The 27,406-nt window shown below is 42.6% G+C and overlaps 1 protein-coding gene and 1 long non-coding RNA gene across 2 annotated transcripts in view; both read left to right on the forward strand.

The window, feature by feature from the left end:
• Positions 1–27,406, forward strand: part of LOC117523329 (calcium/calmodulin-dependent protein kinase type II subunit gamma-like) — a 212,723-nt gene that overhangs the window by 21,620 nt on the left and 163,697 nt on the right. The gene's annotated exons all lie outside the window — the stretch shown is intronic.
• LOC117523331 lies at positions 8,345–27,195 on the forward strand. The gene is made up of 3 exons (XR_004564480.1): positions 8,345–8,355; positions 23,968–23,973; positions 27,083–27,195. It is a non-coding gene; the product is annotated as an uncharacterized LOC117523331 (long non-coding RNA).

Below are 27,406 nucleotides of genomic sequence, written 5' to 3' on the forward strand. Positions count from 1 at the left end.
ACAAACTAAAATAAGTTGTAGCGAATGCATACAGACTGGCCATGAATAAAGCATTTTTATTACATCTGCTTTGCAACTGATTTGCGGACAGTCTGTGAATGCATAACAAACACGTCACGTAAACCCAAAGTATTATATGTGGCAGAAAGCGACATACCTGCCAGTCAGTGCCGGTCCGGCTGTGTAGATCCACAAAGACGTAGCTGCTGCAATCCAGGTCTTTTATTTAACACCAACAAAAGGAAGAGTTGCTGTTTAGCCGCAACTCATGCTGAAGTCTGTTTTCTGTGACACTCTCAAAAAAAAACCCAAACAAAAAACAAAAACACCGTCTCACACCCCGAGCGGATTCCCCCCTCCCACTCCCCAAATTCATGAACAGTTAACCCTCGCATGACAACACTCTGTGATCAACTTGTCCAAGTCCAGCAAATGCTCCAGAGGCTGTATAGTTGGTATGAATAGTGATGCTGAAAGGAGCGAGTGCGCTTCTTTTATGACCGCAGTGCAGATGCCGTGCTACGCGCAACACGTGTGCAATGCATTCATAATACACCCGTAATACTGCCGTGATAATCTCAATGTGTCGGATCAGTTTCCTCACTACATGCGTTATATAACCATGATTGTTCATCATATATTCGCTATATATTATTAATATATCTGTAATTCATACTGGGACTTTTGTCAGTTTTGGCCATTTTTGTTGCGGATGACAACAAACGCCCACAATTTGTATACTCAATTCATGTGCAATTAATCCTCTCCCCAGTGGGACAGGGCCCTTAAGTAAATAGTCATAAGTACTCAAGTTGTGTTCTGGAGATATTTATCCCTGTCTATCATTATGTATTTATTTTTCTTTGTGTCTGAAAAGGACACGAAATTTGAAATGGAGATGACATCCTACTCAGTTGGGCATTGCAGTCTTGTTTGAGGACGTTGCTAAAGGGGTAAAATATGAGGCATATGACACAATTTTTCTACATCCGGGGACAGCCCTAGTATGTCCCCTTTAGAAACGCGGCAGTTTCTCTGAGTTTTTGGGCAAATTAAACAGCAAACAAAGCGAAAATGCAAAGAAAAAGTGACGATGTAGTGGAAAGCGGGCATGTGTTGTGGTTTGTTCATGATCCAGAACTCAAACATGTCGAAGTGGTTGTGCAGGCGAGAGAATGCAGCTACTCTGGCTAGGTCTGTAGGCTAACACTTACCGATGCGACTGCTCCCATTTGCCTTGTCTTCCCTTCTCCAGTGGGAACTGAAAAAAACTGCACTTTTCACAACTGCTTCGGTGATTGCAGCTGAAAACAAAACAGAACACCATTTTTCCGTTAGAAGTGACGCTGTTTGTGGGGAGACACTAATCCCCAGGCAGAGTCTGGGAGTGTCAGCACAAACCATTCAGAGGATGGAGAGTTTCACTGGAAACCGTCTTAAACTGGCAAGTCCGCTAGGTGGTGGTGCGTATGCTTTTAAATTTACTGAGCCGGGGCCGAATGGTTTGTACGGAAACTCCCACACTCCACCCGGGGATTAGTCTCTCCCGTGTTGGTGCAGGCTGTCCCCGGATGTGGTTAAATCCCGCAATGTCATGTAGGAGTTCAAACAAGACCGCGCTGCCCTATTGCGTCTGCAGTGCATTGTGCCCTCTGCTGAATGAAAGTGGTACTACATTATTTCCACCTCGTCTGTAAGCAGTTCAGTTTGGATTCCAGTGATTCCGCACTTTAAAAATGGATTCTGATATCGTATAAATAAATACAGTAATATCATGAGTATTGACGTGTGTGTGTTATGGTTAAATCGGCAAGCTGATGTAATTGACTTATATGAGCTCCAAAATAAAGTATAAATTTAAAATCCTGACATTGTAGGAGATGAAAATGTGTGCAAATTGGCATTTGTATTGTTATAATTAATTAAACTGTAATCAATCAATCAATCAATCAACTTTTTTCTTATATAGCGCCAAATCACAACAAACAGTTGCCCCAAGGCGCTCCATATTGTAAGGCAAGGCCATACAATAATTATGAAAAACCCCAACGGTCCAAACGACCCCCTATGAGCAAGCACTTGGCCACAGTGGGAAGGAAAAACTCCCTTTTAACAGGAAGAAACCTCCAGCAGAACCAGGCTCAGGGAGGGGCAGTCTTCTGCTGAGACTGGTTGGGGCTGAGGGAAAGAACCAGAAAAAAGACATGCCGAGAAGGGGGGCAGAGATCGATCACTAATGATTAAATGCAGAGTGATGCATACGGAGCAAAAAGAGAAAGAAACAGTGCATCATGGGAACCCCCCCACAGTCTACGTCTAAAGCAACATAACCAAGGGATGGTCCAGGGTCACCCGATCCAGCCCTAACTATAAGCCTTAGCGAAAAGGAAAGTTTTAAGCCTAATCTTAAAAGTAGAGAGGGTATCTGTCTCCCTGATCTGAATTGGGAGCTGGTTCCACAGGAGAGGAGCCTGAAAGCTGAAGGCTCTGCCTCCCATTCTACTCTTACAAACCCTAGGAACTACAAGTAAGCCCGCAGTCTGAGAGCGAAGCGCTCTAATGGGTAATATGGTACTACGAGGTCCCTAAGATAAGATGGGATCTGATTATTCAAAACCTTATAAGTAAGAAGAAGAATTTTAAATTCTATTCTAGAATTAACAGGAAGCCAATGAAGAGAGGCCAACACGGGTGAGATATGCTCTCTCCTGCTAGTCCCCGTCAGTACTCTAGCTGCAGCATTCTGAACCAACTGAAGGCTTTTTAGGGAACTTTTAGGACAACCTGATAATAATGAATTACAATAGTCAGCCTAGAGGAAATAAATGCATGAATTAGTTTTTCAGCATCACTCTGAGACAAGACCTTTCTGATTTTAGAGATATTGCGTAAATGCAAAAAGGCAGTCCTACATATTTGTTTAATATGCGCTTTGAATGACATATCCTGATCAAAAATGACTCCAAGATTTCTCACAGTATTACTAGAGATCAGGGAAATGCCATCCAGAGTAACGATCTGGTTAGACACCATGCTTCTAAGATTTGTGGGGCCAAGTACAATAACTTCAGTTTTATCTGAGTTTAAAAGCAGGAAATTAGAGGTCATCCATGTCTTTATGTCTGTAAGACAATCCTGCAGTTTAGCTAATTGGTGTGTATCCTCTGGCTTCATGGATAAATAAAGCTGGGTATCATCTGCGTAACAATGAAAATTTAAGCAATGCCGTCTAATAATACTGCCTAAGGGAAGCATGTTTAAAGTGAATAAAATTGGTCCTAGCACAGAACCTTGTGGAACTCCATAATTAACTTTAGTCTGTGAAGAAGATTCCCCATTTACATGAACAAACTGTAATCTATTAGACAAATATGATTCAAACCACCGCAGCGCAGTGCCTTTAATACCTATGACATGCTCTAATCTCTGTAATAAAATTTTATGGTCAACAGTATCAAAAGCAGCACTGAGGTCCAACAGAACAAGCACAGAGATAAGTCCACTGTCCGAAGCCATAAGAAGATCATTTGTAACCTTCACTAATGCTGTTTCTGTACTATGATGAATTCTAAAACCTGACTGAAACTCTTCAAATAGACCATTCCTCTGCAGGTGATCAGTTAGCTGTTTTACAACTACCCTCTCAAGAATCTTTGAGAGAAAAGGAAGGTTGGAGATTGGCCTATAATTAGCTAAGATAGCTGGGTCAAGTGATGCTTTTTAAGTAATGGTTTAATTACTGCCACCTTAAAGGCCTGTGGTACATAACCAACTAACAAAGATAGATTGATCATATTTAAGATTGAAGCATTAAATAATGGTAGGACTTCCTTGAGCAGCCTGGCAGGAATGGGGTCTAATAAACATGTTGATGGTTTAGATGAAGTAACTAATGAAAATAACTCAGACAGAACAATCGGAGAGAAAGAGTCTAACCAAATACCGGCATCACTGAAAGCAGCCAAGATAACGATACATCTTTGGGATGGTTATGAGTAATTTTTTCTCTAATAGTCAAAATTTTGTTAGCAAAGAAAGTCATGAAGTCATTACTAGTTAAAGTTAATGGAATACTCAGCTCAATAGAGCTCTGACTCTTTGTCAGCCTGGCTACAGTGCTGAAAAGAAACCTGGGGTTGTTCTTATTTTCTTCAATTAGTGATGAGTAGAAAGATGTCCTAGCTTTACGGAGGGCTTTTTTATAGAGCAACAAACTCTTTTTCCAGGCTAAGTGAAGATCTTCTAAATTAGTGAGACGCCATTTCCTCTCCAACTTACGGGTTATCTGCTTTAAGCTACGAGTTTGTGAGTTATACCACGGAGTCAGACACTTCTGATTTAAAGCTCTCTTTTTCAGAGGAGCTACAGCATCCAAAGTTGTCTTCAATGAGGATGTAAAAATATTGACGAGATACTCTAACTCCCTTACAGAGTTTAGGTAGCTACTCTGCTCTGTGTTGGTATATGACATTAGAGAACATAAAGAAGGAATCATATCCTTAAACCTAGTTACAGCGCTTTCTGAAAGACTTCTAGTGTAATGAAACTTATTCCCCACTGCAGGGTAGTCCATCAGGGTAAATGTAAATGTTATTAAAAAATGATCAGACAGAAGGGAGTTTTCAGGGAATACTGTTAAGTCTTCTATTTCCATACCATAAGTCAGAACAAGATCTAAAATATGATTAAAGTGGTGGGTGGACTCATTTACTTTTTGAGCAAAGCCGATAGAGTCTAATAATAGATTAAATGCAGTGTTGAGGCTGTCATTCTCAGCATCTGTGTGGATGTTAAAATCGCCCACTATAATTATCTTATCTGAGCTAAGCACTAAGTCAGACAAAAGGTCTGAAAATTCACAAAGAAACTCACAGTAACGACCAGGTGGACGATAGATAATAACAAATAAAACTGGTTTTTGGGACTTCCAATTTGGATGGACAAGACTAAGAGACAAGCTTTCAAATGAATTAAAGCTCTGTCTAGATTTTTGATTAATTAATAAGCTGGAATGGAAGATTGCTGCTAATCCTCCGCCCCGGCCCGTGCTACGAGCATTCTGACAGTTAGTGTGACTCGGGGGTGTTGACTCATTTAAACTAACATATTCATCCTGCTGTAACCAGGTTTCTGTTAGGCAGAATAAATCAATACGTTGATCAATTATTATATCATTTACCAACAGGGACTTAGAAGAGAGAGACCTAATGTTTAATAGACCACATTTAACTGTTTTAGTCTGTGGTGCAATTGAAGGTGCTATATTATTTTTTCTTTTTGAATTTTTATGCTTAAATAGACATTTGCTGGTTATTGGTGGTCTGGGAGCAGGCACCGTCTCTACGGGGATGGGGTAATGAGGGGATGGCAGGGGGAGAGAAGCTGTAGAGAGGTGTATAAGACCACAGCTCTGCCTCCTGGTCCCAACGCTAGACAGTCACAGTTTGGAGGATCCAAAAAAATTGGCCAGATTTCTAGAAATGAGAGCTGCTCCCTCTAAAGTGGGATGGATGCCGTCTCTCCTAACAAGACCAGGTTTTCCCCAGAAGCTTTGCCAATTATCAATGAAGCCCACCTCATTTTTTGGACACCACTCAGACAGCCAGCAATTCAAGGAGAACATGCGGCTAAACATGTCACTCCCGGTCTGATTGGGGAGGGGCCCAGAGAAAACAACAGAGTCCGACACTGTTTTTGCAAAGTTACACACCGATTTAATGTTAATTTTAGTGACCTCCGATTGGCGTAACCGAGTGTCATTACTGCCGACGTGAATTACAATCTTACCAAATTTACGCTTAGCCTTAGCCAGCAATTTCAAATGTCCTTCGATGTCGCCTGCTGTGGTCCCCGGAAGACAATTGACAATGGTTGCTGGTGTCGCTAACTTCACATTTCTCAAAACAGAGTCGCCAATAACCAGAGTTTGATCCTCGGCGAGTGTATCGTTGAGTGGGGAAAAACGGTTAGAGATGTGAACGGGTTGACGGTGTACACGGGGCTTCTGTTTAGGGCTACGCTTCCTCCGCACAGTCACCCAGTCAGCCTGCTTTCCCGACTGCACGGGATCTGCCAGGGGGGAACTAACGGCGGCTAAGCTACCTTGGTCCGCACCGACTACAGGGGCCTGGCTAGCTGTAGAATTTTCCACGGTGCGGAGCCGAGCCTCCAATTCGCCCAGCCTGGCCTCCAAAGCTACGAATAAGCTGCACTTATTACAAGTACCGTTACTGCTAAAGGAGGCCGAGGAATAACTAAACATTTCACACCCAGAGCAGAAAAGTACGGGAGAGACAGGAGAAGCCGCCATGCTAAACCGGCTAAGAGCTAGTAGCTGCGCTAAGCTAGCGGATTCCTAAAAACACACAAAGTGAATATTGTGCAAATAATCCAGAGGTGATTCAGCAGAAGGAGTGCCCCAATCAAGGCACCAAACAGGCCATGAAGCAGCACAGGCAACGCACGACAACAGCGAACGCACGACAACGGTGCTAAAATAAAATAAAAAAATAAAATAAATAAAAAATAAATAAAAAATAAAAACGAAAGCGTTAGCAAGCTAGTTAGCTTGCCAACGCTAATGAAAGTTAGCTGATAAAAGTGCTCCGTCACGATGTTTCGACCGTTAGAGGTCTTCCTTAGGCGTTGGAGCACAGTAAAAAAGTTTAAAAAAAAAATAAAAAGGTAAAAAAGTCTTGAAAAAGACTGTTAGTTCAAGTCCAAAGCAGCAGGTAGCAGTCTCTGTGTAAACAGTCCCAACAGAGAGCCAAAATTCTGATCAGTTAGTACAGTTGCCTGAAACACACAGCTCAGATACTGGCACCAGTAATCAGTTGTCAAAACTGTTAATACCTTCTTCATTTTTTTCACACCACTTGTTACCTCCGCCAAGGAGGTTTTGTTTTCGGTCGCATCCGATTGTTTGTTGGTTGGTTGGTTTGTTAGCAGGATTGCTCAAAAAATCCTCAACGGATTTCAATGAAATTTTTACCAGGGGTGTATCTTGGCCTAACTTAGAAGTCATTAAATTTTGATAATGATCTGGAACACAATCCAGATCTAGTAATTTTTTTTAAAGGATTCTTTATCATTGCCGGATAGGGCCAGTTTCAACATTTTTGCATCTAACTTCATGAAGACGGTCACAAAAGCTGAACAAAAATTAAATTACGACACAACAATAATTTAGCATTTGTTTCTCCTCATTGAATAAACTTGTTATTAGAAAATAAAGAAACTTGTGTAGTTCATGCAGTTTCTCTTTATAAATACATTTGCTGAAGATCTAAGGGTTTAACCCTCTGGGGCCAATGCCGTCGTATACGACTGAGACCAAGCTTTACTAAATGATAAATAATTTTTTAATGATATGAGATTAAAACTTACTTTTTTTGCTGAAAAGTTAACTCCGCGGACTTTCGAGCCACCGTCCACCATCTTTGTACTCTTCATAGAAGCTGTGTGATGATGTGAGCAATGTGAGTGTCCAATCAGAATTGGTTCACCATCACATGGTTTTCCAGAATGCAATCGTAGGGCGGATTCACCTCACGTGACGTTTTTAGGAGTGATGTGTTACAAGTTGGCCCGTTTGAATAGCCCCTTGGCTGCTCCAGTGCGCCCTGCACCATTATGCACAGCAAAAGTGAAAGTGAGCAGACGGAGAGCCTCTCATACAATCTCACATGCTAAAACAGTGTGTGAGTATCAGGATTGCTCGACTAGTTTTCCTGTGAATGTTACTGGATAAGCCTGTGGCAAGCTCTCTCGCTCTGACGTAAAGCACTGTTTACCATATCAGTGGAGCGAGGGGGGAGGGGCTGGTCCTCAAACTGAATGAGCCTCGAAGTGTGAATGTTGCTTTCAGAGCAGGAGAGAACAAACACACAGTCAACTTCTTGTGTAATAGCAGACAGAAATTGCTTTGAGATGAAGACAAACACAACGCATAGATCATTTTGTATATATTGTTAAAAATGTGCATTTGTGTTTATTGTTTGAACCTTTTTGTTGTACAGTCTTTCACACAAGAGCCCAAATTACCTATATAAAGTGTCTGCTTTACTTTTTCCTTTCTTATTTCTGATTGTAAACCTGTATTACACTTATAAAACACAACTATAGCATATATATTTTGAAAGTACAGGTTGTCCTGAAAAAAAGACACATAAAACTTGATTGTGGGATGCAAGGAGAGCTGTTAACAGCAATAATAAAACATTTATGCCAGGCGAGTGAACTGTCCGAAAAAATGCCCTCGGACCCCAGAGGGTTAACCACTGAATCTGAAACATGACGGTAGATGCGTGAAACAACGTGGAATAAGTCTCTTTGCCAAAGGGTATTCCATGTGACGTCAGTGACCCTATGGCCTTGGTGGAGGTTTGCACTCTCCCTGTTGGGAAGGTGTCGTAGCACGGACCCACAACAGGGGGCGCAAAGGAACGGACAATGAATAAGCCAATAAGTAACAATTTAATGTTGTGACAACACACAACTAAACACACAAAATATATATAGTCAATTAACACCAGGTGACGTGTGGGCAGGCTCGAAGATAGAAGACCCCCGACGAGAGATGAGCCGCGTCCCACACGGCTTCCACCACCAACGGCCTGAAGAACACCGGAACCGCCAAGTCCCGAGTCCCCAGGTGGCCTCTGTCTTCAGCTGTCGACCTTGGTACTGCTGGCAGAAAACAAGACAGGATGGATGAGTGTGAAGTCGCACACTCAGTAATCCACAGTCTGCACTCAGTTAGGAGGGAGCACCTCCACCTCCAATCACACACTCGTGCAGCTCCTGTTTAACCACTTATCTTGGTTTGGGGTGTGAGGCGAAGCCGTCGCAGTCCACACCAAACGCCAATCCCACAGATAAGGCAAAACACCACAGGATAACGGCTGCAAAAGAAGTTCAGATTATTACTCAACGTTTCGAGTCAGCAGAGAAAATTACCTCTTCGGTAGTTGATTTCTCAGCGGGGAGGTGGAGTTGCAGTCCGGCTTATATAGTGGTGTAGATGAGTGACAGCTGGTGCGATGAGTGACAGCTGTCACTTCTTCTGGGTCTGGCGCCCTCTCGTGCTTGGAGCCCGCACTCCAAGCAGGGCGCCCTCTGGTGGTGGTGGGCCAGCAGTACCTCCTCTTCAGCGGCCCACATAACACTCCGAGTGCTTCTGGTGTTGAAAAATGTTTTTCTTTTTTCCACCTTTTGATGTATTGTGTGTATGCACATGCATCTTTGCGTGTCTGATCTGTGTTTGTATGTTCACTGTCAGTGTTTGCAGACACTCTACGCGCACTATAGTGGCTCTGCTGGTTTGATGTCAGCGGAACCTTCACTGCGTGTGCGTACGTGTAGGCGGGATTAAACCCTGTTCTGTGTGGCTCAAGGAGGGCACGCTGGCTGGTGGTGAGGTCAGCGATTATGGCTGGGTCATGTGGCATGACATGCATGTGCTCAGTTCCTAAAGCGGATATGCACACATGCGTATGTGATTTGTCTCTTTCACTGACATTCACACATACAGTTATGAACTTCAGAAAATGTTTTGTTTAGCTATCTTTAAATTTTTTGAATTTCATTGACTGAAAACCATATTCCCCTTTTTGGATAATTATTCTAAATCATGAGTGATGAATCTTTATCTTTGAAAGATTTAGAGCCATCTACAATAGTGTATGTGTGTGAAATTTTCAAACAAATTGTTTGATGTTTTGAAAACCATGGTTGCACAGTTCGTGCAAATGTTTGGGTCCAAACCACTAGTGATGATTTGTAAATGTTTGTCTTGATACTGTATGTGTCATATTTAATCTTGTATTGCATAAGTGTGCGTGTAAGACACACTAGCATTAGTTTGCAGAAGCAGATAAAGACCATTGTAGCAAGCGTGTTGTTGTCCTTTCAGCTGCTCCTGTTTGCTCGGGGTCACCACAGTGGATTCACCCAGATCCACATTCGTATTTGGCCCAATTGTATGCCGGATGCCCTTCCTGATGCAACTCCAGGTTTACCTGGAGAAACACACACAGCCCCTGGCGTTCCAAAGAGGTCTTCCATCCAAGTACTAACCAGGCCCCACACTGCTTAGCTTCTGAGATCAGACTGGATCGGGCTCACACAGAGCAGACTGGCTGCTACCATTGTAGCAAGAGTGTAGCTGATAAAAATAATAAGAAGCAGAAGTCAAGAAGGGAAGTGTTTTCTAAGTGTAATTTTTTTTTGTCTTGGCTGAGGGTTTTCACATGAACTGCGGTGCATGTTGTGGTGAAACAGGAGGAGATAAATTTTCCTCCTTTCTGGGGCTTTTGTGATGAACTGTGATGTTTGTGCATATTTTCAAAGGATTTGTCAAGATGCCAGGAATTTGGTGGAAAGACTTTAAATAAACAGTAGGTCTAAGTTAGGAATGTTGTATTATTTACTGTGTCACTCACTACTTATACTTCATGTGTTTTGTTCAGTTAATATTATTACAAGTGGTGGTAACAGCATAGGATTTGTGCAGCAAAGTATTGATGAGTGGGTGAGTGAGTGGTTTCATCCTGCCCATCCAGGTCTTGTCAGGAATAACTCAAAAACTATGAATGTTATGATCTTGTATCTAATCATATTATAAAAAGCAGTTCATGAGGATGAAATAATGAGATGTTAGTTAAAAGTACAGTGTGTAGGATTTAGGATGTTCATTAGCTTAAATGGATTATAGCGTTCATAACCATCTGTTTATTTGCGTATAATTACCTGCAGCAATGAATCTCTGCCTTTTCCTAAGCTTACAATAACGCCTTCAGATGTTCTTCTGTACTGTGCATATGACAATAAATTTCTTTGAATCTTGAATCTTTGAATCTTCATATCTAGTAGAGCGGGCTCCCCTGATGGAGGCCACCATGTTGTACCATCATGTTGGTACTCTAACCCACAAGGGACGTACTTACTCAACTTTTCACACTTGCAGCACGACCAGAAAACTGAAGAAAAAAGTAGAGGAATCAGTGGTTGCTTGCTTATACACTGTCCGCTGTTTTCTAGTTGCTAGTTGTTTGAGAACCCTCATTTTTTGTGCAGTGGTTTATCATACATATTTGTTATCGTAAAAGAAGACAAGACAACATGAATCCCCTTCGCCAAAGAAGTGAAGAAAAACAAAATTGTGAAAATTGTGACTGCATTAATGGAACCTGCAACTTCACCACTAGATGACACTACATCTTACACACTACACCTTTAACTTTGACGCACCACATCAAATGAAAAGGCAACTTTGTTTTGCCTGTGCAATATCCCAAAAAGTTAAGGCTGTATGACCTTTGAAATTTCACAAAACTGACAAACTTTAGTTTCTACTGAAGTCCAAGCATTATAATGTTGGTTTAATTTTGAAACATGTTGCAAAATTACAGCTCATTTTAATGAAGAGAACATACTTCTCTGGAGAGAATTCCCTAATGAATATTTTATTTTCCTTTTAACGCTGTCTTAAGGGGAAGTGCATTTGTGCATGCATGAGGGTTTGAAAATACCTGAAATGACCTTTGACCTTACGTGATGCGCATACACAGGGCATACACGCTAACATCCGTACAAACAAGAACACCATTTTTAGAATTAGAAGTGTTTATTTCTCACTTTTACAAAATAGATGACAAACTGATTTATGCAGAACCCTGCGATAAACTGGCATCCTGTCCAGGGCGTACCCAGCCTCATGCTATATGACTGTTGGGATAGGCTCCAGCTCCCTATGACTTTTAATTGGAGTAATTGGGTATGGAAAAATGATGGATGGATGGATGGATGGATGATTTATACAGAAATACACGGTTTCAGAGCATTTTCCACTATCTTAATTTGTTTAGTAGGACAAGCAGCCAGCTGATGTCTCTGTGCATCTCTACTCTGGCTGTTGCCATGTACTTCCCAGCATCCCTCGCACAAGTTGGGGAAAGCCCCATGTGACCTATGATGTTGCTATGGTCGCTATTAGACAATGTATGTGCCACTAGTGCAGTGATTTTCAACCTTTTTTGAGCCGCGGCACCCTTTTTATATTTACAAAATCCTGCAGCACACCACCAATCAAAATAATATTATAATTCTAGTACCTCTGGTTTTGCGCAAAACCCAATTATCGCAATAGAAAATCAATACAGAAAACACCGCATTTCGAAAATCGTCAAGCATTTTGCGCTCTGATCTCAAGTAGGGCTGTCACGATTAGGAATTTCTGGAGATGATTAATTGTCAGACAAATAATTGCGATTGACGAATATATTTTCTATTTTTTCTCTTTTTTTCCCCTTCTTTATATTCTACTATTGTAGTATAATTACACAACTCTGGAAGAACGTTTGGCTTCTGTGAGTTGAGAAACTGGGAATAGTGCAACATTTTTATTTTTATCTTCATTTTACATACAGTCCCAACTTTTTCTGAATTGTGGTTGTTTCTGTTGCATTTCTGAAATTGTTTCTCCTCATCAGTCACGTTTTGTGCTTAAACACTGCATTAAGCTCAAGATTGAACAAATAAATACCTTTGGAAAATAACAGCTGTTAAAGTTCTCACCTGCTTTTTGTGATCTGTGCATCTGAACATCACCACAGCTTCTCCATGTCAGGGTTTTTTTTTGTTTTTTGTGGCTCAGTTCATTCATATATTCTCATTTTTTAAAATATGTTTTTAAAGCTATTTGACCGTTTATTTCATCTCATGATCTCATAAATTCAGCATACGACGCGCACATGGTGTGAACAGGACGGTAACGGCAGAATCACACCTTTAGAGAAAGTTCAGAGAGAAGTAAAGGCAGCTTCATGTTGACTCCGCGCACACACACACGCACACAGACACACACACACACACCGACAGCTCCAAACTTGAGGCTGCAGCACAATGACGTCAGATTCTGAGTCGTTTTATGCTTTGTGGATAAAATAAAAAATTCACGGTAATCGCGAATATGAAAAATAATCGCAAATATGAAAAATAATCGCGATTGACGAATATTGTAATAATTGTGACAGCCCTAATCTCAAGTGTTTTTTTTTTTTTAGACGTGTTGACACTTTTATTCACAATAATCTGCCACTCTAATATTCACGGAGCGCAGAGGCTGCCTTCAGCGAACCCAGTTGTGAGCGAGAAGGCCCAAGTCTGACCACGGTGACGTCAACGGAGGTGAGGCCGCCTTCCCCGCACACCTCCACAGCCAACGCGGTTTCTCCTTCCCCAGAGGAGCCATGCTCCGTGAGCAGCTGAGATTCACGCTGTAGTCAGCAACCCGTAACCATGGAGATGCACAACGCAAGTATGTCTATTATACTCTAGTACAGCGCTTTGCTGCCATCTACTGGAATAAAAGAGCATTACATCTGCCACACTATTACAGCACATACACCCGATAACGGTGATATTTGATAATTGCCCACGGCACCCCGGTTGAGAATCACTGCACTAGTGAATGTAATTTAAGGCCATCTGTTCATTTCAAATTTTTCCCTTCAGGGAAAATTTGGAAAAATTCCAGACAAGGTGAATTTTGATCATATTGGCAATGTCATATTATTAATCCCATGTACAGGCTAATAAATAAAATTATAGAATATTCTTTTCATACCTTAAATCTTAAAAAACCCAAAGGCCGTACACTTTTAGGGCCCCTTCACACATAGTGCGAATATGTACAACTCAGGGTGACTCACAGCTGCAGCTGCTGTTCCATGGGATGAGGTGCACCACATCGCCCCGCTGATGTGGAGAAAAATAAAATAAAAACCAGCTGTATAATTAGTGAATATCACTGGGTTGATATAAATAATACATAAAAGGGGACGCAATACAGAGCCAGTACAACCTTTTGTTCGTGCCTCAAATTATTGGTCACAAACTTGAAGCACTGTTTTGCAACATTTCAAAACTTTTGCAACCTTTTTGTGTTTTGTAACATTGTTCAGGTGTCCCCATCAAAAGAACTCTGAACACTCGCTGCTGATTGTTTCACTTGTAGTTATGAATTTCATATTTGAAGGCTACAGTCAGTTCACAGCCTGTACGTGCATGTGCATGTACATTGCTTGTTATTATGATAAAGCATACATTTTGTGATGTGGATTTGAAAATTTACACGAATTCACAAAATAAATGCAGACACCAGTTTGCTTCTGCATTTTATTTATTTATTCATTGATAAAAGCTGATAAGACTCGGCACTGTGTTTTATTTCTTTTTTTTATCTGGAATTACATGTTGCGTATTGTGCCCCAATGTGAAGTGAGTGTATTTTTACACTGTTATTTGATAAGGCCTTGTGATTCCAGGAAAAGAGAGAGAAAGGCTGACGCCACTCGTCCCGCTCTTGAATTATTGAGGTGCAAGGCTGCTCTGCTCTCACAGAACATGGATGAAGGGCAAAGGGGGAGACCCTGCGACTTCTTCCTCCTTTTCTGTTTCTTCCTTCATTTTCATTACATGCAGCATTTCTCCCTCAGCTCTCACTCCCTCTCTTTGTCTGCCTCCTTTTCTCATCTGCTCTCTCAAGGCTTCGCCTCCCGTCTGTGAAAGGCTGCCGCAGCACAGGCCACGCAGGCAGCCGTCGTGCATGTGTATTTTCATTTTCGGGGCTTTGGTGGGCTTGTAGCGCACTCGCTGGAGGCTGATTGGTGGAGGGCAGATAAACGTAGCCGCAGTGCGCGGTGAATGTTTAATGAGACCAACAGTGAATATTTGATGAGCGGGAGAGAGACAGTCATATTAAGAGAAAGACCGATGTAGATATGTGAAGGCAGCGTGGGATGCAGACGGGGTTTAATATGCTACAAAGCAGAGTTTGTTTTAGCACATGCATGGTGTTTGCCTGACCACATCATGCACACTGTGGGTTCTTCTAAGACTTTTTTTTTCGGGGTGTAATTTGTTGGTAGAGGCTAACAATATAAATCACCTTTAGCATCACCTCTAAGAGAAGTGGCTATGTGGCATAGGAGTTGAAATGCTTACCGACAGACCATGGTTTAATTCCATGTGTGCGCTTCACACTACGTCTATGTTCTTGGGTAAGATGCTTGCATTATCCTAGTCCAGCCAGCTGTAAATCAGCGGCAGCCTTGGCTGGAGAAGTCACCTGCGATAGACTCTCATCCACTTCACACTATGGTATCTGAGGATAACCAGCAGTCCAGTGGGTCTCAGACCCTGTATAAGACTTAGTTCTCTTTTTCTGTGGTATTAGCCATGCCGTAGCGTGCGTATTTTTTCACCTCAGTTTTACTGCAATCTATTTGTGGAAATTTTCTCAGCCCAATGGCTTAAAAACAACAACAACAAAAATTGCTTGCCAAGGAGAAAGATTGTCACGGTGTTTGTCATTTTTGAATAAGTCTGGTGAATGAAGGAAGGACAGAGGGTTTACAAACTTGTTTTGCTGTAGTTGATACTATACACTGTGGTTGTGTTTTTTTCCGTTTGGTGCAGACATTCATTCTGTTCTGGTGTGTGTTCCTCTGTTCAGATCTGCTGTTGTGAAAACTAGCATGCTTGTTGCTGTCTTCATTAGATTACAGTGCATTTGAGGCAATCTCAAATGTGTGTGTGCGTGTGCAGTAGATTTGTGTTGTCAGTGAATCATGCATGAACCCTTGTTTGTGTGTTCCGCTTTTTACAGTGGCAACAGCTTGATTAATGTACGTTTGGGGCTTAAAAAAAACTGGCTTATTTTGCTCACTCAGTGGAACCTGTTGGGAAAGTGTAAGTACACGGACCCACAACAGGGGGCGCAAATGAACGGACAATGGAATAGGTCAAATAACAACACTTTACTGTTGCGAACATGCACAACAAACACAACAGATTACACAATAGATCAAAGGTCAAATTACAAGGTGTCGTGTGGGCAGGCTCGAAGATAGGAGACGCCTGTCCAAAGCAGAACCGGAACCACACGATTTCCTCCGCCACCAGACCCCGGGAATACTGGAGCCGCCAAGTCCCGAACTCCCAGGTGGCCACTGCCTCCGCGTGTCAGACCTGGTACTGCTGGCGAGGAACAAAAACACAATTAAACGTGGGTGCGTCTGCACCCAGCAATCTGCACGGCAGGGAAGCTACCTCCACCTCTCGTTGGAGAAAAAGTCTGTTATCACTCACAAAAATCACAACAAAAAGGCTTTCTATCAAGCAGTCAGGCTGAGGATATTACCTTTCAGGTAGAACGATATCTCGGCAAAGAGGTGGAGATGACGTCTTGCTGATATACCGATGCAGATCAGATGAGTGGTGTCAGCTGTCACCCCGGCTGCTCCTGTGAGGCGGCAGCGCCCTCTGGTGCCTGGAGCCCGCACTCCAGGCAGGGTGCCCTCTGGTGGTGGTGGGCCAGCAGTACCTCCTCTTCAGCAGCCCACACAACAGGAACCATTCCCAGCAACTCGCGCTACATATATTTTGACACATTATAACATTAAGCCAGATTTTGGGTGTCAGAGACAGAAATGCACACATCAAACACACAATAGGACTGCATTTATATAACACTTTTCCATCTATATCAGAAGCTCAAAGCACTTTACAGTAATGCCTCTAATTCACCCATTCACATACACACTCACACACCGATGTCAGGGTGCTGCTATTAAGGCACTCACTGCACACCGAGAGCAACTTGGGGATTAAGGACCTTGCCCAAGGGCCCTTATTGATTTTCTGGCCAGGTGGGGTTTTGAACCGAGGATCCTCTGGTCTCAAACCCACTGCTTAACCACTCATCACCTCCACATTACATTGAGATACATGTGGTAATTTCACAGATAAAGACTTTTATATTGACTTATAAGACTTCAGAGGCAGCACTACAGGTGAACGAGACATCTAGATAAAATATACACTCCCCGGCCACTTCATTAACTATACCTGTTCAACTCCTCATTCAAGCAAATACTTAATCAGCCAGTGTGGCAAAAATTTGTGCATGTTTGCACTTGTGCACAATTTACAAGAAAAACAGAAATGGACATAAGGATTTCAGGGGCAGATCCAGGGATGCACGCCTCCCCCCTTTTCATTCATCACATTCAACACATTCAACAAGTTCAGATAAATAAAAAAACAGGTTATAAAGTATCTTTACTCTCTGGTTGTATTTCATGGTGAAACAAGCACCAAAATGCAGGAAATGGTACCTAAGTATTTGTTCACAAATGCATGCTCCCCCCCATCCTTTATAAAATCCTGGATTTGCCCCTGGATTTTCAGAGCGACTTTTGGTTGTACTGGTACAGACTGCGGATTTTTGAGGTCATGTCAAATCATGTAGATGCAGATTTTTTATTTTATCTAGCTCTTATTTTGTATAAATGTGGACTTTATGGGAAAAACTGCATGGGGAAGAACTTTTCCGCACACAACAAGCTTTCCAGTCTAGATCCTGTGACGGTTTTCTGACATCAGAATGAGTGCATGTGCGTGCTTGTATGCGCGTTTCTGTGTAGTGTAGTTTTTTGAGCGCTTTACTGGAGAAGACAGAGTGTACAGACTTAGTTTGACGTCATGGTCCCGAGCTCACCAGATTCAGGCCACATTTGCGTTCAGACTGCAGTGAATCCAGCTCAAATTTGGCTCAAATCTGACTCAACCCACCTCCAGGATGTGGGTTGAAAAGAGTCTGTCTTAAATTGGATTTACACAGATTCAGAAAAAAACCTGCAGCATATAGCTGTATCCTGCTTAAGCCAGATTGCAAACCTCAGTCTGAACGGGGTCTTAAAGTCCTGATCATCTGTGAAATCACCTAGTAAAGTGATCAGTAGTGAGAAAAAACTGAAGTGACTTGGCCCTTCATGGCACACTATTGCCCACCCTGCATGAGAAGACTTACTGAAGTTTAAACCAAACATCAGAATGGAGAAGAATGATGATTGAAGTGACTTTAAATGTGTCATGGTTATTAGTGCTAGATGGGCTTTTTAAAGCATTTCACAAACTGCTGACATGCCTAGAGCGGGAAGCTCAGTGAGATAAGCAGTTGGGTTACCAATTTGTAGACCTGGTTTGTAGACCTCAGTTCCATGGTGTCGTGGATGTGGCGAAGTGTGACAACAGCGCATGCTCTATCAGAACTGTCGGACAAAGAAGGCTGGAGACAAATGCAGGACTCGACAACGTAGTTCTGGTTCAAGGGCTCAGCAGGGTTCGGTACACAGAGAGGCACTCCAAGAGAAGCAAACAAATCAAAAACATCAGGCAATGGCGTGGTCGATATAACAGGCAGGTGGTCAAAACACATCGTGGAAGCAGGACTTAGAGCTAAAATTAATGGCACAGGGCACAACCATCAGGCGAAAAACCAGTTCAACCAGTGGTGTTTAAATGCTCCCAGTGATAAGCTGTAGATAGGAAACACGTGCGGAAAGATCCAGAACAGGGCGTGACCCAACCAGAGTGAAACGCCCCCACCAAGCTCGAAGAAAGGTAAGACAAGAGAAATGGGGACAAGAAAACCCAAGCAAGACACACCCAGCCAGAAAAATAACATAATCCAAAAACAAAGCCCAGCAACACAATATCAGAACATGACGACAGAACTAATTCAAGCACAATAATAAAACATAACACAATACATGACATGCTCCTAGACCTGACTTGTTCAATTCCTGGTCACGCTACCTGTTTGGGTCCTTAGACAAGACACTTCATCTGCATTGTCCCAGCTGGGAGGACTGGGACAATGGGCATTGGTCTTAGCTGGGGAAATAATCTGTGATGGACCAGCCCTATCTGTGGGAGTCATAGACTCTTAACCACTTCAAGCTATGGAATCTGGGAATAAGCACACTTTAGGCCTGAGGGCCAAATAGGACTTCTTCTGACCTAGTGGGATTTCTTATTGAGAGCCATTTCAAGGGTCTATAGACAGTGGTCCTAAAGAGAAAAGACACCCAGTGAGCAGTAGTTCTCATGGTACAAACACCTAGGTCAGAGATGACTGATTCAAGCTGCTAGAAAGGCAGCAGTGTCTCAAATAACCACTTTTTACAATCGAGGTATACAGAAGAACATCTCTGAACACACAGCACATTGAACCTTTAAGCAGACCACAGCAGGTACCACTCCTGTCAACTAAGAACAGAAAACTGAGATTACAGTGGACACTAGAAAATTAGTAAAACTTTCCCTGCTCTGATGAGGCTTCATTTCTGTTGTGACATTTGGCATAAATAACATAACAGACAGCATGGATCCATCCTGCCTCGTATCAACAATTCAGGCTGCTGGTTGTGATTTAATGGTGTGACTGCTGCATGATAGTATGTTGTCAGTGTGGACCACAGAGCCGTATATGAGTACTAGAGGCCGCAGTCGCACTGAGACACATGTCGGCAAGGAGGCGTGGACGCCATTTTCACCCCGGGTAACTCAGTGGCTAGTGCGCACTGACGCTCATAGATCTTGTCAAGAAACAGCTGGAAAATGCCAGAAAGCTGTGCATGTTGGCAATGCCACAACCAGAGGAAGAAAGGAGACATTTCCTTCCATCAGTAAGTAATTTTGGTTATTCTTGTTACTTTTTCGTGACTTTTGGGTGATCAACTGGTGTATCTTGCACAGCGTCATGCTTGTGCAGTGCATGAATATGAAGTAGTTTACCATGTATATACGACAGATTTAGAAACCACCTGGAATGGAATTTTACTTGAAGCTGAATTAATTCAGTATGATACAAAAATGGGTTTACCATGTGGAATTAATTAATGTGCCCAGTCTGGATTGTGTGTGTTGTGATATTGTGCCTTGTTATGTCTGCAGAATTTAGAAGCTGGAACTTACCGGATCTGTATAAACTTTCAACACTAACTTGTTTGGGTTATGACATGTTCACCTTCAACTGCTGTACCTTGATATTTCCTGGCAGTGCCTGGAATAAAATGTGACTCATGAATGATCATCCGCAAAGGAATTGATTGACGCTGGAACAGATCGGGTTTGTGTAAACTTTCAACATGTGTGAGTGTCAGGTGAAGTTTAATACTTTCCTTACATAATTTAATGTAAATTAATGTTACTGGCTCGATATCCAGGTAAGAATGGTATTTTAACATGTATTTTGCATGCTTTTTTTCCGTGTGTGTTCACTTGCGCATTGAAGATGCACACAAAAACATTTCACATCCGGGCGCTTCATTAATATTTTGCCCAGTTTGAAAATGGCGGCTCGCTCTCCATGAAGGAACAATCACTTTAAGTAGGCAGCATTGCGACTGTGGCCTCTAGTACCCATATACGGCTCTGTGATGTGGACCAAGATCTCTGAGGAATGTTTTCAGTGCTGTGTTGAATATATGACAGAAATAATTAAGGTAGGTCTGAAATAGATGTAGCCACTGATTTTACCCAAGGCGACAACTTCAAAGTTTCACTTTTTGCTTTCCTCTTTTTTTTCTTGGAAATTTTCCAGTCAAACTCTGTCATTTCTTACACATACACGTCACACAATTCACTACATATGGCAACATATCAAAACACAACTTACCCTGGGGGGCTTGCACAACTGTTATATACTTAAAACAAACAGTAGCAGACTTGAAGTCTAAGTGCTGTCCTTTAAATGTTGCGTCAAATTGTTTGGTTGCTTTTCCAGTTTGCACGTGTCAAAATGGCAACACGTGTGGCCTTCACACAGTATTGATGAAGTGCCTTGGGTTGATCTTGAAAGCTTTCAAAATAGCATCGCCCATAACAGTGGAGAGAACAAAGCTGCCAATGATGGAAAGTCACACAAGAGCCATTGTTTTGTAACATGAAGTTAATGAATATATTATTGTTGTTTGGGCCGCTGAAGAGGAGGTACTACTGGCCCACCACCAGAGGGCGCCCTGCCTGAAGTGCGGGCTTCAGGCACGAGAGGGCGCTGCCGCCTCACGGGAACAGCTGGGAGTGACAGCTGTCACTCATCAACTCATGACAGCTGTCACCTATCTCCACATCATCAACCACTCCATAAAAGCCGGACGACATCTCCACCCCGCTGCCGAGATATCGCCTACCATTGGAGGTAATTTCCTCAGCCTTAAGCTGTGCCGTATCGCACGTAATCGTTGTCTGATTCTCTACAGGAGTTCCTGGTAGGTTGTGTCAGCTGGAGGCTGAGCTGGTCGCGTACGACAGGGTGACAAGCCGCACCCTTCCCGACCCGTGAAGACAAGCGTCTGTATCAGATCTGTAGAAAGACTGTGTTCGTATTTGCGGAGGTGGAGGTGTAATTCCCACCTGCATTATCTGAACTGTGTGCGAGGAGTTGCTGAGTGTCACCACACTCACCTCGTTTTCTGTTTTTGTTTCCTGCCAGCAGTACCAGATCCGACAGCCGGAGACGGTGGCCACCTGGGGACTCCGGACTTGGCGGCTCCAGTATCCTCCGGGTTCGGTGGCAGTGGAAATCGTGTGGGATCCGGCTCTTCTCTGGACGGACGTCTCCTATCCTTGAGCCTGGCCACACGTCACCTTTGTACATTTGACTATAATCCAAATTCTGCATTTGTCTGTATTTCGTTGTGCACATTTCACAACAGTAAAGTGTTGTATTTTTGGCTCATCTATTGTCCGTTCATTTACGCCCCCTGTCGTGGGTCCGTGTCACTACACTTTCCCAACAATTATACCCGAGTAATTATTAAATTAATGGTTATATGGTTAGATTGTGCAGTATTTAACTAATAATTGCCAACCTTTGTGTACTTTGTCAAATGAGTAACCTGTGTCTTGGCTTTTCACCTTGATGGTATAGTCCCATTATTTTTTCCAAAAAATTGACATAATGTGCTGTTTCTGTTGAAATCAAGTTAAGTCCTATATAGGCCCTGAGGCCCATTGGTGCTGGTGCTATTCTCCATATTCCGTAGTGTGAAGCGGATGAGAGTCTACTACTAATCAGCTATGCACCACAGAATTAAAGTACCTGGTGTATTTTATTTCTGTGGTGTAATGCAAAATTACAGCTAATTTTATTGATGGTAAAATATTTGTGGTGATTCCACAGCAAATACAGTGACTTCACGAGTTTTTGCAGATATGATAAAAAGCACATGCACAAAGTTTGAGGTTCTTGCTGTATTCAGTGGAAACTGCAAACTTGGAATTTCTGATGAGGAAAAAAATACTTTTATTAATCTATGATTAAATGTTGGTCTTTCCACTTACTCATTTTGACATACCAAGTACAAATGTAACTGTAACTAATGTTTGTATCAACAATAGACACAGCAAACACGTGAGTGTTGTCTTACTTGTATAGCAGACGAGGGGAATTTAGAGCATATTAAATGATTACAGTATTGTGAATCCCTAAAGTCAATACTAAATAATAAAATTATTGTGTTGCCAAATCCTTTTTATTATTTAAAGCATGATAAATCCAAAGGGATTACAGCTTCAAGGTTGTGTATCATATCTTTGATCAATTTTATTTATTTCAGTGAGCTGGACCTGCTGTCCTCATTATATCCTTTTGAAGTTTATCAAGTGCCTTCTGCACATACGAGACTGCGTAGAAAAACGCATCTGTCAGGAGTGTGCACTTGGCGTATTATTGCTATAGGCTGCCAATTATTCATTCAAACTCCTCTAGGTTTGACCTGAGTCAAGAAAGCCAGACTAAACCAGTTGATCTTCAACAGCTATTTACAGCTGTACACACACTTTTATGAAGCTCACACCTATGAAGAGTGCTTCATGAATTTCATTATATTGTCAATTAACAATTAAAACTTTAAAGCGGCTTCTCTTACCGTACTGAGAAACGGGCCACATGGCCAAAATGTCGAAGCTGACGCTTCCTCACAATGCAAGTGATGCTCCCCATCTTTGTCTCTCAGTAACCACTTGTTTAATACAAAGTCATTCCAGCAGTATAGGACACCTAGTACCAAGCCCAGTCCTGCTTAACATTAAGGTTCCACATGGTTCATACCATTGCACATGGCGACCACCGCATGCTCACAGTAGTGGCGGCAGCCCTTAGCTTACAAACATGAAGGGGTTTGTTTTGGTGACAGACGGCGATTTGAACTAACTGGAGGCATTTGCAGTGTTCGCTGGGATGTCTTTAGCTGAAGTATAACCGCTTTTGGATGAAGAGCTCAACAAATGTCTGTCGCAATTTTTTGTTGGACTGAGGAAAGCAGATGGCAGTCTGTACACAAAGAAGTCACTGCACAGCATCAGGTACAGACTACATCATTTTAAGACCGTGAGAGATGTTGATGTTACCAAAGCTGATAAGTTTTATTGTTTGGATTGGATAGCTATGTAAAGTTCGTGGTGGGCTGTTTGGAACCTCTTGACCTCAAAGGACGAGTGACACACACAAAAATGCAAGCCCCTTTTGTCTTGTTTATAAATTAATAAAATATCAAATGATAAGGATCTATTTTAGGCGTTATATAAAAAAAAATAATGAACATTTTTTTATTTGTGCAGTGGAAATTCAACAAGATGCAGTTGAGTTGAAAGGAACATTTCATTTTTTACCGAATGAAATATTCTTTCCATTGCACTCAAACATTCATTATTTGTATAATATATATATATATATATGTATATATACGAGGTCTCTTAGATAATAAACCGACCCTTTTATTTTTTTTTTTAACTATATGGATTTGAATGACATGCGATTACACCAATCATGCTTGAACCCTCGTGCGCATGCGTGAGTTTTTTCACGCGTGTTGGTGACGTCATTTCCCTGTGGGCAGGCCTTGAGTGAGATGTGGTCCCGCCCTCTCGGCTGAATTCCTTTGTTTCACACGCTGCTCGAGACGGCGCGCGTTGCTTTATCAAAATTTTTTCTGGACCTGTGAGGAATATCCGAGTGGACACTATTCGAGAAATTAAGCTGGTTTTCTGTGAAAAGTTTAACGGCTGATGAGAGATTATGGGGTGTTTCTGTCGGTGTAAGGACTTCCCACGGAGCGGGACGTCCTGCAGCGCTTCCAGGCGCTGTCGTCGGCCTGTTTCGAGCTGAAAACATCCTAATTTAAGGCTTAATTCACCCAGGACATCGTGAGAGAACAGAGAAGATTCAGAAGAGGCCGGCATGAGGAATTTATGCGGACATTCCACTGTTTAAGGACATTTTTTTAATGAAAGACGTACGCGCAAATTCGTCGAGTCGTTTCCGTGACGACTCGGCAGATCTGTGTGCGCCGCGACAGGAAAAACACCTCCGTGTTGAAAACCATTTGTAGAATTCAGGCGGCTTTTAATGGCTTTCAACAAGTGAGTAACTGAGAAATTGTTTAACAGCTTGGGCATGTTCCAACTTGCCCGTTAAGATTTCCAACGGAGGTGTTTTTCCTGCCGCGACCCCCCGCGGTCGGGTCCAGCCCGACATGCGACTCTGCCCGCACGTTCTTTCATTACAAAATGACCGTTAACAATGGAATGTCCGAATAAACTCCTCATGCCAACTTCTTCTGAAAGTTCTCTGTTCTCTGACGACTTACTGCGTCAACAGAGCCTGAGATGTGGAAGTTTTCAACTTGAAACGGCGAGACGCTGCCGCCTCGAAGCGCAGATCGGCGTCAGGCGCCGTGGACCGTCCTTAAAGCGACACTACCAGACCAAAATCTCTCATCAGCCGTTAAAATTTTTACCGAAAACCAGCTGAATTTATTGAATGGTGTCCACTCAGTTGTGCCTTACAGTTTTGAAAAAAATTTTATCAAACAAAGCAACAGTCTCTGAGCCATTCCTAAACAATGAAAAAAATCGACGAGCTGGTGGACGACTCCTCACTCAAAGACTGCCCACAGGCGAATGACGTAACCGACAGGCGTGAAAAAACTCTCGCATGCCCACGAGGGTTCAAGCATGTCTGATGTAATCACACGTGATTCAAATCCATATGGTTTTTGAAAAAAATAATAAGGTCGGATACTTTTCTAATAGACCTCGTATATATATATATGTACACTCAACAAAAATATAAACGCAACACTTTTGGTTTTGCTCCCATTTTGTATGAGATGAACTCAAAGATCTAAAACTTTTTCCACATACACAATATCACCATTTCCCTCAAATATTGTTCACAAACCAGTCTAAATCTGTGATAGTGAGCACTTCTCCTTTGCTGAGATAATCCATCCCACCTCACAGGTGTGCCATATCAAGATGCTGATTAGACACCATGATTAGTGCACAGGTGTGCCTTAGACTGTCCACAATAAAAGGCCACTCTGAAAGGTGCAGTTTTATCACACAGCACAATGCCACAGATGTCGCAAGATTTGAGGGAGTGTGCAGTTGGCATGCTGACAGCAGGAATGTCAACCAGAGCTGTTGCTCATGTATTGAATGTTCATTTCTCTGCCATAAGCCGTCTCCAAAGGCGTTTCAGAGAATTTGGTAGTACATCCAACCAGCCTCACAACCGCAGACCACGTGTAACCACACCAGCCCAGGACCTCCACATCCAGCATGTTCACCTCCAGGATCGTCTGAGACCAGCCACTCGGACAGCTGCTGAAACAATCGGTTTGCATAACCAAAGAATTTCTGCACAAACTGTCAGAAACCGTCTCAAGGAAGCTCATCTGCATGCTCGTCGTCCTCATCGGGGTCTCGACCTGACTCCAGTTCGTCGTCGTAACCGACTTGAGTGGGCAAATTCTCACATTCGCTGGCATTTGGCAAGTTGGAGAGGTGTTCTCTTCATGGATGAATCCCGGTTCACACTGTTCAGGGCAGATGGCAGACAGCGTGTGTGGCGTCGTGTGGGTGAGCGGTTTTCTGATGTCAATGTTGTGGATCGAGTGGCCCATGGTGGCGGTGGGGTTATGGTATGAGCAGGCGTCTGTTATGGACGAAGAACACAGGTGCATTTTATTGATGGCATTTTGAATTGCCAATGTAAAATCATTTGATAATCCAGTTGTCAACAGTCTGTATTATCCTCATAATTTGTGCGGTTGAGTTTGCAGCTGCATTGTTTGAAGTGTGCACACCTGTTAACTGGCACATCACCAAGGTTACTATCAAAACACCTTTTCATAATAGCTCTACTCACAAAGTCTTTTGTAGGGTCTTTTGCTATGATACGCCAATGTGCTCCTATGGACAGAACAGGTTTTTACGATGAACCACTTGGTGTGGCCTTGGTGTCAGAGCTATTGGTGGGTGGTGGTGGGGGTGCACTCCCTGGCTGTCTGTGTTGGGTTTGTGCCCTTTTGTGTCTGCCTGATGGCAGGATGTACTGGGGAGGGGGCTGCCTGGTCCCCTGGCTGCCATGTTCCATGGTGTTCCCTGCTCTGTCCTTCACCAGAGTGTGTGGGTGGGGAGACAGGGGGCGCTCTTCTAATCTTGAACTTACATCTGCATGCCTTCCTGCCCTGCATGCCCTCCTGCCCTGCATGCCCATGTTCCACTGATTTGTGATTTTAAAAAATACCACAATAACTATAACAGAAACAATGATATAAAAACACCCAATATTCCAGGTTGAGGGGCGTGGATGGTGGGAACTTGGCCAGGTGGTGGCAGGGGGGCCTCGTGTCCTGCCCATGGTCAGGGAGACAGCGGTGGTTGCAGCTCAACCAGCATCCCTCTGGCATATGCTTGGGGTCTTGGGTGGTTGCCCTTGTGTTGTCCCCAGTATCAGGAGTGCAGCAGTACTGCTACTGCACTTGGAACCGTGGAGTGTTCCATGATTTTTTAAAAAACTAAAGAAAGTAGGTGGCCAATCCAAACGACATAACATTTTCTTTGGGTGTGTTTCAAATGAAGCTTAGATGTGAATGCACGTTGGTGCATGCAGTTACTGCTTTGGTTTCAAAGGAGAAGATCCCTGAAGCACCACCGGTGCTATGTTCTTCGTGTACATACAGAACATTTATATTTATCATGTTTTTGTTGCACTTTGAACAGTATTTACAAATGAAATTATAATTACAAAATTATAAAGTAAGTACTGAACATGCCACCATTTTTCTCAGTTATATTTCTAAAGGCGCTATTAACATGAAATTTTCACCAGATGTCTGTAACAACTCAAGCAATCCATACATACAAAGAAATCAAACCATAGATGTATGTAAATTAAGTTATGCATAATAATGTGAAAGGACACAGGGAAAATTCATTGAACACCTGAAGAAAGGCAGGTGCAAAAACACATGGAAAGCCAAGACACCACCTGAAATCTATCAGTAATTAGAAAGCAATCCTGCTCCTTGTCAGTGCAAATTAATATCAGCTGGTTCAGTCCCAAATAAGGCCTATAAAAAGGTGTCTCATGTCCAAGGTGTCACACAAGAAACATCTCATGATGGGTAAATGCAAAGAGCTCTCCCAAGATCATCGCAACTTTATTGTTGCAAAACATACTGATGGCATTGGTTACAGAAGAATT

This window comes from Thalassophryne amazonica, chromosome 13 (genome assembly GCF_902500255.1).
Source record: "Thalassophryne amazonica chromosome 13, fThaAma1.1, whole genome shotgun sequence".
In the NCBI taxonomy this organism is placed as follows: domain Eukaryota; kingdom Metazoa; phylum Chordata; class Actinopteri; order Batrachoidiformes; family Batrachoididae; genus Thalassophryne; species Thalassophryne amazonica.